The following is a 10,879-nucleotide window of genomic DNA, read 5'->3' on the forward strand; positions in this document are numbered from 1 at the left end:
CTGAGCACCAGACTAGGCACCAAGAACTTTGGAGTTCTAATTCTGGTTCTGCTACTGTCTCTCTTTGGCCTTGGTCATGTCATTTAGGCTGCATCTACAATGGCAAAATTGGAACCTGTAATTCTCGATTGGAGGAGCTCTACTGCAGCCATGTAGCAACAGGCCTGACCCCTGTCTGTGTAATAGCTTCCACCCTTGTTACAGCTGATGAGAGATGTGTCTGATTTCTGCTACTATAAGCAAGGCCGTAGGCCCTGTTTTTCTGAGGTTCTAAGCATTCATAGCTCCGGGTGAAGGAAGGAAGAGCTGTGGCTGCTCATGCCTCTGAAAATGAGGTCCTTAACCGCTTTCCTGTTTCCCTAGCTGTAAAATACCTTCCTCCCAGAGATGTTCTGAGACTTAATTAATCTTTGTAAACTGCTTTAATATGAAATATACTCTCTCCAGTGGTCACCCTCAAATTTTTTCATCTTTCCTTTGGAGCAAGGATCATGCCTTCTTACATTTGCACAGCACCTAGCACACTGTGGGCACTAGTGGAAATGAATAATAACAAATACTAACTAAATAATAATATACTACCACTCTATCTACCGTACCACAAAGTGAATCCAGAGTGAGGGCTTCAGAATTTGACTCAGAGACCAAAGGGGCTACTCTTAAAAGTTGGACAAAGTTCAGAAGGATTAAAACAACAACCACCTAGTCATCATAGCATGTTCCAAACCAGTTCTCCCTGCAGATTGCCAGCAGCACCCTAAATTACACTTCAACCCAACAGCACCTCATCTAAACTTCGTTTTATTGAAAACACATCTTCTATGAAGCTAAAATACAAATGAAGGAATTTGTATTAAGAGATTTAGGGTCAAGTCTGGACCTTGTATTAGATGTAATTGATGTTCCCTGCAAATCTAAAATGTAAGAGTCTGCAAAATATGTTTCCTTTTATTTAGGGCTCTCAAGCAAATAAAAAAATTGTGATTAATTGCGCTGTTAATAATAAAATACTATTTATATAAATATTTTGGATGTTTTCTACATTTTCAATATATTGATTTCAGTTACAACACAATACAAAGTGTACAGTGCTCACTTTATATTTATTTTTATTATAAATTTTTGCACTGTAAAAATGAGAAATTGTATTTTTCAATTCACTTAATACAAGTACTGTAGTGCAATCCCTTTATCATACAAGTTGAACTTACAAATGTAGAATTATGTACAAAAAATAACCACATTAAAAAATAAAACAATGTAAAATTTTAGAACCTACAAGTCCACTCAGTCCTACTTCTTGTTCAGCCAATCGCTCAGACAAACAAGTTCGTTTACATTTCCAGGCGATAATGCTACCCGCTTCTTGTTTATAATGTCACCTGAAAGTGAGAACAGGCGTTTGCATGGCACTGTTGTAGCCGGCGTTGCAAGATATTTATGTGCCAGATGTGCTAAAGATTCATGTGCCCCTTCATGCTTCAACCACCATTCCAGAGGACATGCATTGATAACGATCCAAAGCAGTTCAGCCCAACGCATGTTCATTTTCATCATCTGAGTCAGACGCCACCAGCAGAAGATTGATTTTTCACATTGGAGTGTTGCTCTTTTAAGACATCTGAAAGCATGCTCCATACCCTGTCCCGATCAGATTTTGGAAGGCACTTCAGCTTCTTAAACCTTGGGTTGAGTGCTGTAGCTATCTTCAGAAATTTCACATTGGTACTTTCTTTGCGTTTTGTCAAATCTGCAGTGAAAGTGTTCTTAAAACAAACAATGTGCTGGGTTGTCATCCGAGACAGCTATAATATGAAATATATTGCAGAATGTGGGTAAAACACAAAGCAGGAGACATAAAATTATCCCCCAAGGAGTTCAGTCACAAATTTAATTGACACATTATTTTTTAAATGAGCATCATCAGCATGGAAGCATGTCCTCTGGGATGGTGGCCAAAGCACAAAGGGGCATATGAATGTTTAGCATATCTGGCACGCAAATACCTTGTAATGCTGTTTACAAAAGTGCCATGTGAGCATCTGTTCTCACTTTCAGGTGACATTGTAAATAGAAGCAGGCAGCTTCTGTAAATGTAAACAAAATTGTTTCTCTTAGGGATTGGCTGAACAAGAAGTAGGACTGAGTGGACTTGTAGGCTCTAAAGTTTTACATTGTTTTGTTTTTGAGTGCAATTATGTAACAAAAAAGTCTACATTTGTAAGTTGCGCTTTCACGATAAAGAGATTGCACTACAGTACTTGTATGAGGTGAATTGAAAAATACTATTTCTTTGGTTAATTTTTACAGTGCAAATATTTATATAAAAATAATATAAAGTGAGTACTGTACACTTTGCATTCTGTGTTGTAACTGAAATCAATATATTTGAAAATGTAGAAAAACATACAAAATATTTAATAAATGTCAATTGGTATTCTATTGTTTAACAATGCTATTAAAACTGAACACCTTTGCCCTGCCCCTGCCCTGCCCCACCCCCTATGAACCCCTGCCCTCACTCACTCCATTCCCCCCTTCCTCTGTCGCTTGCTCGTCTCACCCTCACTTGCTCATTTTCACCGGGCTGGCTTGGGGGTTGGGGTACAGGAGGGGATGAGGGCTCTGGCTGGGGGTGTGGACTCGGGTGAGGCCAGAAATGAGGAGTTCAGGGTGCAGGATGGGGCTCCAGGCTGGGGCACGGATGCGGAAGGGAGCTGTGGGCTGGAGCAGAGGGGTTCAGAGTATGAGAAGGGGCTCTGGGCTGAGGCAGGGGGTTAGGGTGTGGAAGGGGTACAGGCTCTGAGCTGGGAGTGCAGGTTCTGGGGTGGGGCCAGAAATGAGGGGCTCAGGGTGTGGGAGGGGACTCTGAGCTGGGGCAGGAGGTTGGGATGCGGGAGGGTAAAAGGCTCCAGCTGGGGGTGCGGGCTCTGGTGGGGCTGGGGATGAGGCGTTTGGGGTGCAGGAGGGTGCTCTGGGCTAGGTCTGAGGGGTTCGGAGGGGGATCAGAGCTGGGGCGAGGGGGTGGGGTATGGGAGAGGGTGAGGGGTACAGGTTCTGAGCAGTGCTTACCTCAAGCAGCCCCCGGAAGCAGCAGCATGTCTGCCCTCTGGTTCCTACATGGCGGCGCGGCCAGGTGGTTCCTGGCCAATGGGAACTGCGGAACTGGCACTTGGGGTGGGGGCAGTGTGCAGAGCATCCTGACTGCCCCTACGTGTAGGAGCTGGAGAGGGGACATGCCACTGCTTCCAGGAGCCATGTGGAGCAATGGCAGGTAGGGAGCCTGCCTTAGCCTCACTGCGGCGCCGACTGGACTTTTAACAGCCCAGTCAGCAGTGTTCACCGGAGCCACCAGGGTCCCTTTTTGACTGGCTGTTCCGGTCAAAACCCAGACACCTGGCAACCCTAACAGCAATTTGTGGCTTTTCGAAGGCTGCTGCTACTGTCTGTGGCTAAGCAAGCTTGCAAAGGACTCCATTTGTAACACTCCTGGACTACAGACCCCAAGGCCAATGGGAGTGCATCAGGGTGGGTTTACAGCTGTTAGTTAATGAGAATGCTCCTTTGCGCCAAGGGTTTTCATTTGCTGTTGGAATTATTGACTGACCAGAGTGTCCAATCCACACTTGCTCTCTGGGGCTGGGTTTTTTCTTAGCCAAGTTTGGCTGCATTCTGGTTAGTATATCTAGCAACTGTCAGTTTTTGATCCAGATCCCTGACTTTATGAAGGGGCAAAGTTCAGTTTTACCTCCTGCAAAAAACAGTGTAATGAAAAGCACAGCTCACCAGCCAGAAGTCATTCCTGTGCTCAGCATGAAGCTTTCCTCCATGGATCTAGAAGTCCATTAGTAACAATAATGAGCTAGGTCTCCCAGGACCCCTGTGAAGCTGGGATTATTATCTTTGTTTTACAGAGTGGGAGGCCAGGGCTGCCAAGAGCGGGTTTGGGCCCCGGAGAAAAAATTTTTTCAGGCCCCTCAGCAAGGGCAGACTGGCTAACTAGGGCCAATGAAGCCAGGGAAGCCGGGCCCCCTTCCAGACCGCCGGGCCCTGGTAATTTGTACTGGCTTCTGCCCCACTCTTGTCGGCCCTGCTGGAGGCTGAGAGACAGAGATGTTAAGATGAACATTTTCCCTACCGGCCTCTGCTTTTTGGATGTCCAGACCTGAGACTGATTTTCAGCAGTGCTGAGATCCAACAGCTCCAGCTGAAGTCATCGGGCTTTTTTCCTCCCCATTAATATAGCCTGTCTCAGAGTCACAAGCTGCCTGTCTTCACAGTCCAGGTTTAATTCCCGCTCATCTTGCCCACATCTCTGCTTCCTTTCCATGCTACTCCTTCACTCTGCCAAGACCTCTGGCCAACCGCTCCCTTTGCATCCTTCTCTACTCTTGCTTTTGCATTATCTTCTGTGGTGCCCCTTATTCCTGGAATAGCATCATGCTTCTTAGCCCTGGTGTACACTACGAGTTTAGGTCAAATTTAGCAGTGTTACATCAATTTAACCCTGCACCCGTCCACCTTGTCTGCCCAGCGATTTTCATGTACCATTGGTGAAGATAACCGGGCAGTAGGGCAACAGGGGGAGAATTTGGGAAGATTCACTGTAGACCAGGGGTTCTCAAACTGGGGGCCACGAGGTTATTACATGAGGGGTCATGAGCTGTCAGCCTCCACCCCAAACTCTGTTTTGCCTCCAGCATTTATAATGGTGTTAAAATACAAGAAAGTGTTTTTAATTTATAAGGGTGGGGGTTGCACTCAGCGGCTTGCTGTGTGAAAGGGGTCACCAGTGCAAAAGTTTGAGAACCACTGTGTGTAGACATAGCAGGAGTGAGCCAGGCTGGTTGCACTGGGAAATACCCTTTTATTAGTGCATATGTCTCTCAAGAAAATAGTTCCCCACGAGTGAACTGGGCACTCTCAAATACAGCAACAGGCTCCTCCAAAAGAACGCATAGCAATAATACTTCAAAGCACCTTTCATCAGAGGGTCTCCATTCACTCCTCAGCCATTCATTAATTCAGCCTCCCTGAACCCTGTAAAGGAACAGCTCTTTTCCCCCTTGCATAGCTCTATTTGTTTAATCCATTTTGAAGATGCCCTCTGAATGCCATCTTGGCAAAATGAATTTGCACAATGAATCAGTGGCAGAACTCGGATTTAACACCTGGTGCCCCCCTCCATCTGCACTAGTTGGGATGTTCAGGGCGTTACGCACTTGCATTGGTGTTTCCAGTATTCCTATCTGTGTTTACATTTTTCACACGCTTTGTAACGCCTAGGGGAGCACGCCCAGCATGAGGTAGTGCTTACATGGGAAACACTTCGAGGCAGAGACAGTCTTTTTGTTCTGTGCTTATACAGCACCCAGCACAATGGGGTCTGTGTCCCCATGGGTGCAGCTCATAGGTGCTAATGGAACTCAAATAAATCATCATCATCACCATAAGCAGCAGCAGCAGCTAAATAATGATGATAATTAAGGATCACATTGGGGGCACTTATAGGGATGAAATAACATGAGATCTGATCCTCTCAGGTGGTTTTAACCCCTAAATGGTGCAAATATTCGCGATGAGACCAGATCTCACTTTATTTTGTCCTCATAAATGTCTCTCTGTAGCAAAACAGCCAGTGAGAAACACAAACCCAGATACCGAGATATTCAGGTTGATTCTAGCCTTCACCTCCAGGGAATACTCCCTCTGTGCTCCCTTTGTACTTCAGGTGTTTGAATGGTAGACATTTAGAGCCACGTGGTTGCTTTCAAATGTACAAAGCTGAATATGGTTTTCTTCCCATCAGCTATACCTGGTGGAGATAAACCACAAGTCCTGGCTTTGGTGTGTCAGATTTTGAGGTCTTCTAGTGGATCTGTGGGGTCTCATCACATCATGCTATGGCGCATCCTGCTTTTCAAGGCTTAGTCCAGTCACCTTTGCAGAGGGGCAGGACCCATTGCAAAATAAAGAGACTGGTAAGAAAGCCAGAACAAATCTCCTGGGATTGCAAAAGATGAATTTCCACAAGAGTTAAAATCTAAGGATCCTCTGATTCTCCCCCACCCAAAACTAATCAATAAGGTCATTTACTCTGCATTGGATAAATGTCAAATTTAGAGATAGCATTAATTTTCCTGAGATCAATAGAAATCAGGATATGCTCATATTTCTTAAGCATCATTATGGGAGAGCATCAGTCAGGTCTCACTCTTACCTCTTGCCATTATTGTTCATGGTAGCGTCATTTTCAGTACTGGAGGTTTCAGCATCTCAGGATCCTGGAAGGAGGCTTTAGATTAGGGCTGAGCAAAAAAGTGAATTTATTTTTCTACCAGGAAAATTTGGAAAAAAAAATATTTCCGACAAAACAAAAAACCCAAACAAACAAGATTTTTTTAAAATGAAACTTTTCCAGTGGGAAAAAGGGGTGGGGAGGGCCAAACCCAAACTAAAATCTGGAACCGTTTAGTTTGAACTTTTTGTTTTGTTTTTGCTGAAAATTTTCAAATGAAATAAAAAACAAAAAACTTTAAATTTCATTTGAAAAGCCATTTGCCACTGAAAAAAATTGTCATGGGAAAATGTTCTTTCAAGCTTACTTTGCATTGACTGAAGTTTGTTTGTCCATTGGTGTAAAAGGGCACTGTTACTTGATCACTAATACACAATTCAGCATGTACTTTGCATCTCCAAAAGCATTTAACAAACTTCAGACCGAGCTCACTGTTGGCAGAAGCCAACGCAACTTAGCTGAGGTCAGTGAAGTTGTGCTCAAGCCAGCAGTGAGTTTAGCTCATTAACTAATGAATCCAGATAGGCTGATATTGCTATTTCCACTTTACAGCTGAGGAAACTGAGGCAGGGAATGATGAAGTGCGTTACCCAAGACTACACAGTGGATCAGTGGCTGAGCCAGGGTTAGAACTGAGAGGTTCCTGATTCCCAGTGTTTTGCTCAGGAGGGATGTTAAGAGATGGTTCCAAGCTGCTAAATTCAGGTCCAGATATCCAAACATTCAACTACTAAAACAAGACGCTTCACTGTACCTGCTTCTCCCCCTGGGTAGCGGATGAGTAAACAAAGAAAACATGGCAGATGTTTGTCACACTAGTTCGAGCACTGCTGGAGGTTCTCGGATACTATGGGGATGAAGATAGTATAAGAACTTATAGAGACTAGAATAGAAAAGTTTGGGAGTATTTGGGTCTGATATTTTCAATCCATTATAGTTCAAACCATTAGAGAGTCGGGGCTAATTCCAAAATTTCTGTCTAGACGCAGTTAGATTTCTCAGACCTGACATTTTTTGGATCCTGGGTTTGGGTCCATTTGCTATCCGTAGGCCACACTTGCCTGTGCTCCTGGGTATCGGAACTGCAGAACAAATACCCTGCCAGTGACTTTACAGAAGTTCTCCCTCCATGTATAAGTTTCTCCCCTTTGACTTCTCTAAATTCACGATCTTTATGCTACCAATGCCCTAAATATTTTCAAGAGGCTGCACTACCATGTGCATAAGACATATTCATTTAAAAAATGAAGTCCCTTCCAATGTGCGAGACTTTATGGAAATTATTTGGTCCGAAGACATTCTAACAGTGAGCCACCAGAGGGTGCTCCTGCCAAAAAGATGTTTCAGTCGAGGCTTCGCGTGCTCCGCCAACATAGATTAAAAACTGGGCTAAGCAGCGGCGAGGTTGCTGAACAGCAGTAAGCAGTTAAACATGGTTCGGGGGGATTGGGAGCACTGAGACCTTAATTTGCTCAGTCATTTTGGTGAACGTGCTGCAAAATTCTTGCAAGAGTCTTAATGTTTGTTAAACATAAAAGATAGAAGAAAGGAAAATTCTGCATGAAACATTGGAGGTTAAGGACAAAGGGATTCCAGACCATCGTATCCAAGGCTTGGCAAAGTTCTTTAGAGAGTATCAGAGGGGGAGCCGTGTTAGTCTGGATCTGTAAAAGCAGCAAAGAATCCTGTGGCACCTTATAGACTAACATGACATGCATCCAACAAATTGGGGATTCACCCAGAAAAGCTCATGCTCCAATACATCTGTTAGTCTATAAGGTGCCACAGGACTCTCTGCTGTTCTTTAGAGAGTGGATATTAATTAAAGACCCTTGTTTATTAAACAGTCCTTTTTGGGGAAGAGATGAATACTGTTGTTGGATCTTTAACCCAGAGTCCCTTGTTTAAGGTTATTCCTTCTTTTGACAGATGGAGACGGACACAAGGGAGACGAGGGAATTGGGTAGCAGAGGCGGGGGAATTCACCTTTCTGTTAGCTGTTCATGGGAATTGATGCAGGTAGGTTGATCACAAACTGGTGCATATGAGCCCTGTCTTGCTTCCCTGATCTGGGGATCCATCTGACTGGCCTCCGTCTGATCCATCCCTTCATCACTGGCCCTCATCAGGCAGGGGAGTGGCTGCCTCAACCCACAGGGCTGGTGCTGTGCAGTGTTGTTGATTCTGAGATCACGACAGAAGCCAAGAGAGAGGGAGGACAGGAGCAAGATAGTGGGGACAGGAAAGGAGCATACAAGGGAAGAAAAACACAGCAGGAACCTTTTATCTTATATTTCAGCATGCCAGAACCCTCGCTGGTCCAGTGTCCTCACCGTGCATGTTGAAGTGTGGACAGCTCTGAGTCTCCTGCCAGTTCCTAGATCAAGGACGGAGCCTCTGGAGCAGAGTGGAGGCCTGTCAGCCTTCCCAGGGAGCACTCCAGGTGCCTGTATCTTACCCTCCAGCCTCGCTTGTTGTGAGCAATCCCCAAAATCATGGTGGACCGCATGGACCATCCCCTCAGTATCACAGCCATCCATCCAACATCACTTCTGCTGCCCCCATCTGGGTGCATTCTGCTTGCTGCAGAATCCCTCCTAACCTGCAGATTTCAACTGGAGCATAGTGTTTGGGCCATATCAGTAGTCCTCTTTATTTATACAAACTCTCTCTTTTCTATCAACAAATATTGCTATCAGTTTGTTCCCGTTTCCATACATATAAGGCAAGGCTTAAGAAATCAACTTAGACTTGCAGGGGTTCTCAAACTGGGGGCTGTGACCCCTTAGGGGGTCATGAGGTTATTACATGGGGGTCACGAGCTGTCAGCCTCCACCTCAACCCCCCCTTCACTTCCAGCATTTATAATAATGTTAAATATTTTAAAATGTGTTTTAATTTATAAGTGGGGGGTTGCATTCAGAGGCTTGCTGTGTGAAAGGGGTCACTAGTACAAAAGTTTGAGAACCACTGTGCTAAACCCCAATTGTTACAACATCGCATACAGGTCACTTGCAGAGGGATAATATTAGGAAGGTGAAAAGAGCTCTCCCCGGCTCTTGCTGGGAAAATTATTTTTAATCCTTGGCCCCTTTGGCAGGCTACATTTTGTGTACACAGGTGAAATCTGCACTGGCTACAGGCAGAATTCAACCTGCAGCTTAGGAAAATGCTATGCTGGTTGGTGTAAGGAACTTTACCTAATACATTTCTGAGAGACAAGATGGGTGAGGTGATCTCTTTTATTGGACTGGCTATGGAGCCTGAAAACTTTCTCTTTCACCAGCAGAAGTTGATCCAATGCCAGTTATGATTTCACCAATCTTGTTTGTAAAGTGCAGCAGATCTTGAACCCAGTCCACAGCATTGCCAGGCAGCAACCACCACCCAAACACAACTGTAACCATTGTGACAAAGTTCCTCCTCTACCTTGGTGGGTCCTGCGCTTATTGGCAGATTTGCTCACCTCAATGATCTTCCCCACAGTCTGAATCAACTCCTCCTGTGTCTGATCAGGAGTTGGGAGGTTTGGGGGGAACCCGGGCCGGCCCTCTACTCCGGGTTCCAGCCCAGGGCCCTGTGGATTGCAGCTGTCTATAGTGCCTCCTGTAACAGCTGCATGACAGCTACAATTCCCTGGGCTACTTCCCCATGGCCTCCTCCAAACACCTTCTTTCTCCTCACCACAGGACCTTCCTCCTGGTGTCTGACAATGCCTGTACTCCTTAGTCCTCCAGCAGCACAGCCTCTCACTCTCAGCTACTTGTGCCTCTTGCTCCCAGCTCCTCGCACACACTTCCTCTCCCCTGGCTCCCCCTCACCTGACTGGAGTGAGCTCCTTTTTAAACCCAGGTGCCCTGATTAGCCTGCCTTGATTGGCTGCAGGTGTTCTAATCAGCCTGTCTGCCTTAATTGGTTCTAGCATGTTCCTGATTACTCCAGTGCAGCCCCTGCTCTAGTCACTCAGGGAACAGAAAACTACTCACCCAGTGACCAGTATATTTGCCCTCTACCAGACTCCTGTACCTCACTGGCCTGGGTCTGTCACACCAGCTTGTGCTCCTCTTCCCACAACTCGCTGTGCACATAGACCACAGGAAGTCCCACCTCCAGGGGTTTGACAGACAGCAGCCTCATGGTGCCTGATTTGCTCCCCACCTGGTATAAACCCAAGGGGCATTCCAGGAAGTGTCCTGGTAGCAATGCAGTTGAGTAACTAGCTGCCGTGATCACCCTGCAGTCCCTGTTCCTGAACTCCTGGGTAAAACTCTAGGACACCCATTCAGACCCTGATACTTAGTATCGGCCCTCAGCCTGATCTAGGGTGACTAGATGTCCCGATTTTATAGGGACAGTCCCGATATTTGGGGCTTTTTCTTATATAAGCACCTATTACCTCCTATACTCTTTCCTGATTTTTCATACTTGCTATCTCGTCACCCTAGCCTGACCCCCGACCTGTCTCCAGCTCTGCCATTCAGCTTGACCCTCAGTCTGACTATTGACCCTAGGATGACCAGACAGCAAGTGTGAAAAATCGGGACAGGGGGTGGAGGGTAATAGGAGCCTATATAAGAAGAC

Source organism: Gopherus flavomarginatus, chromosome 17 (assembly GCF_025201925.1).
Source record: "Gopherus flavomarginatus isolate rGopFla2 chromosome 17, rGopFla2.mat.asm, whole genome shotgun sequence".
Taxonomy (NCBI): Eukaryota; Metazoa; Chordata; order Testudines; family Testudinidae; genus Gopherus; species Gopherus flavomarginatus.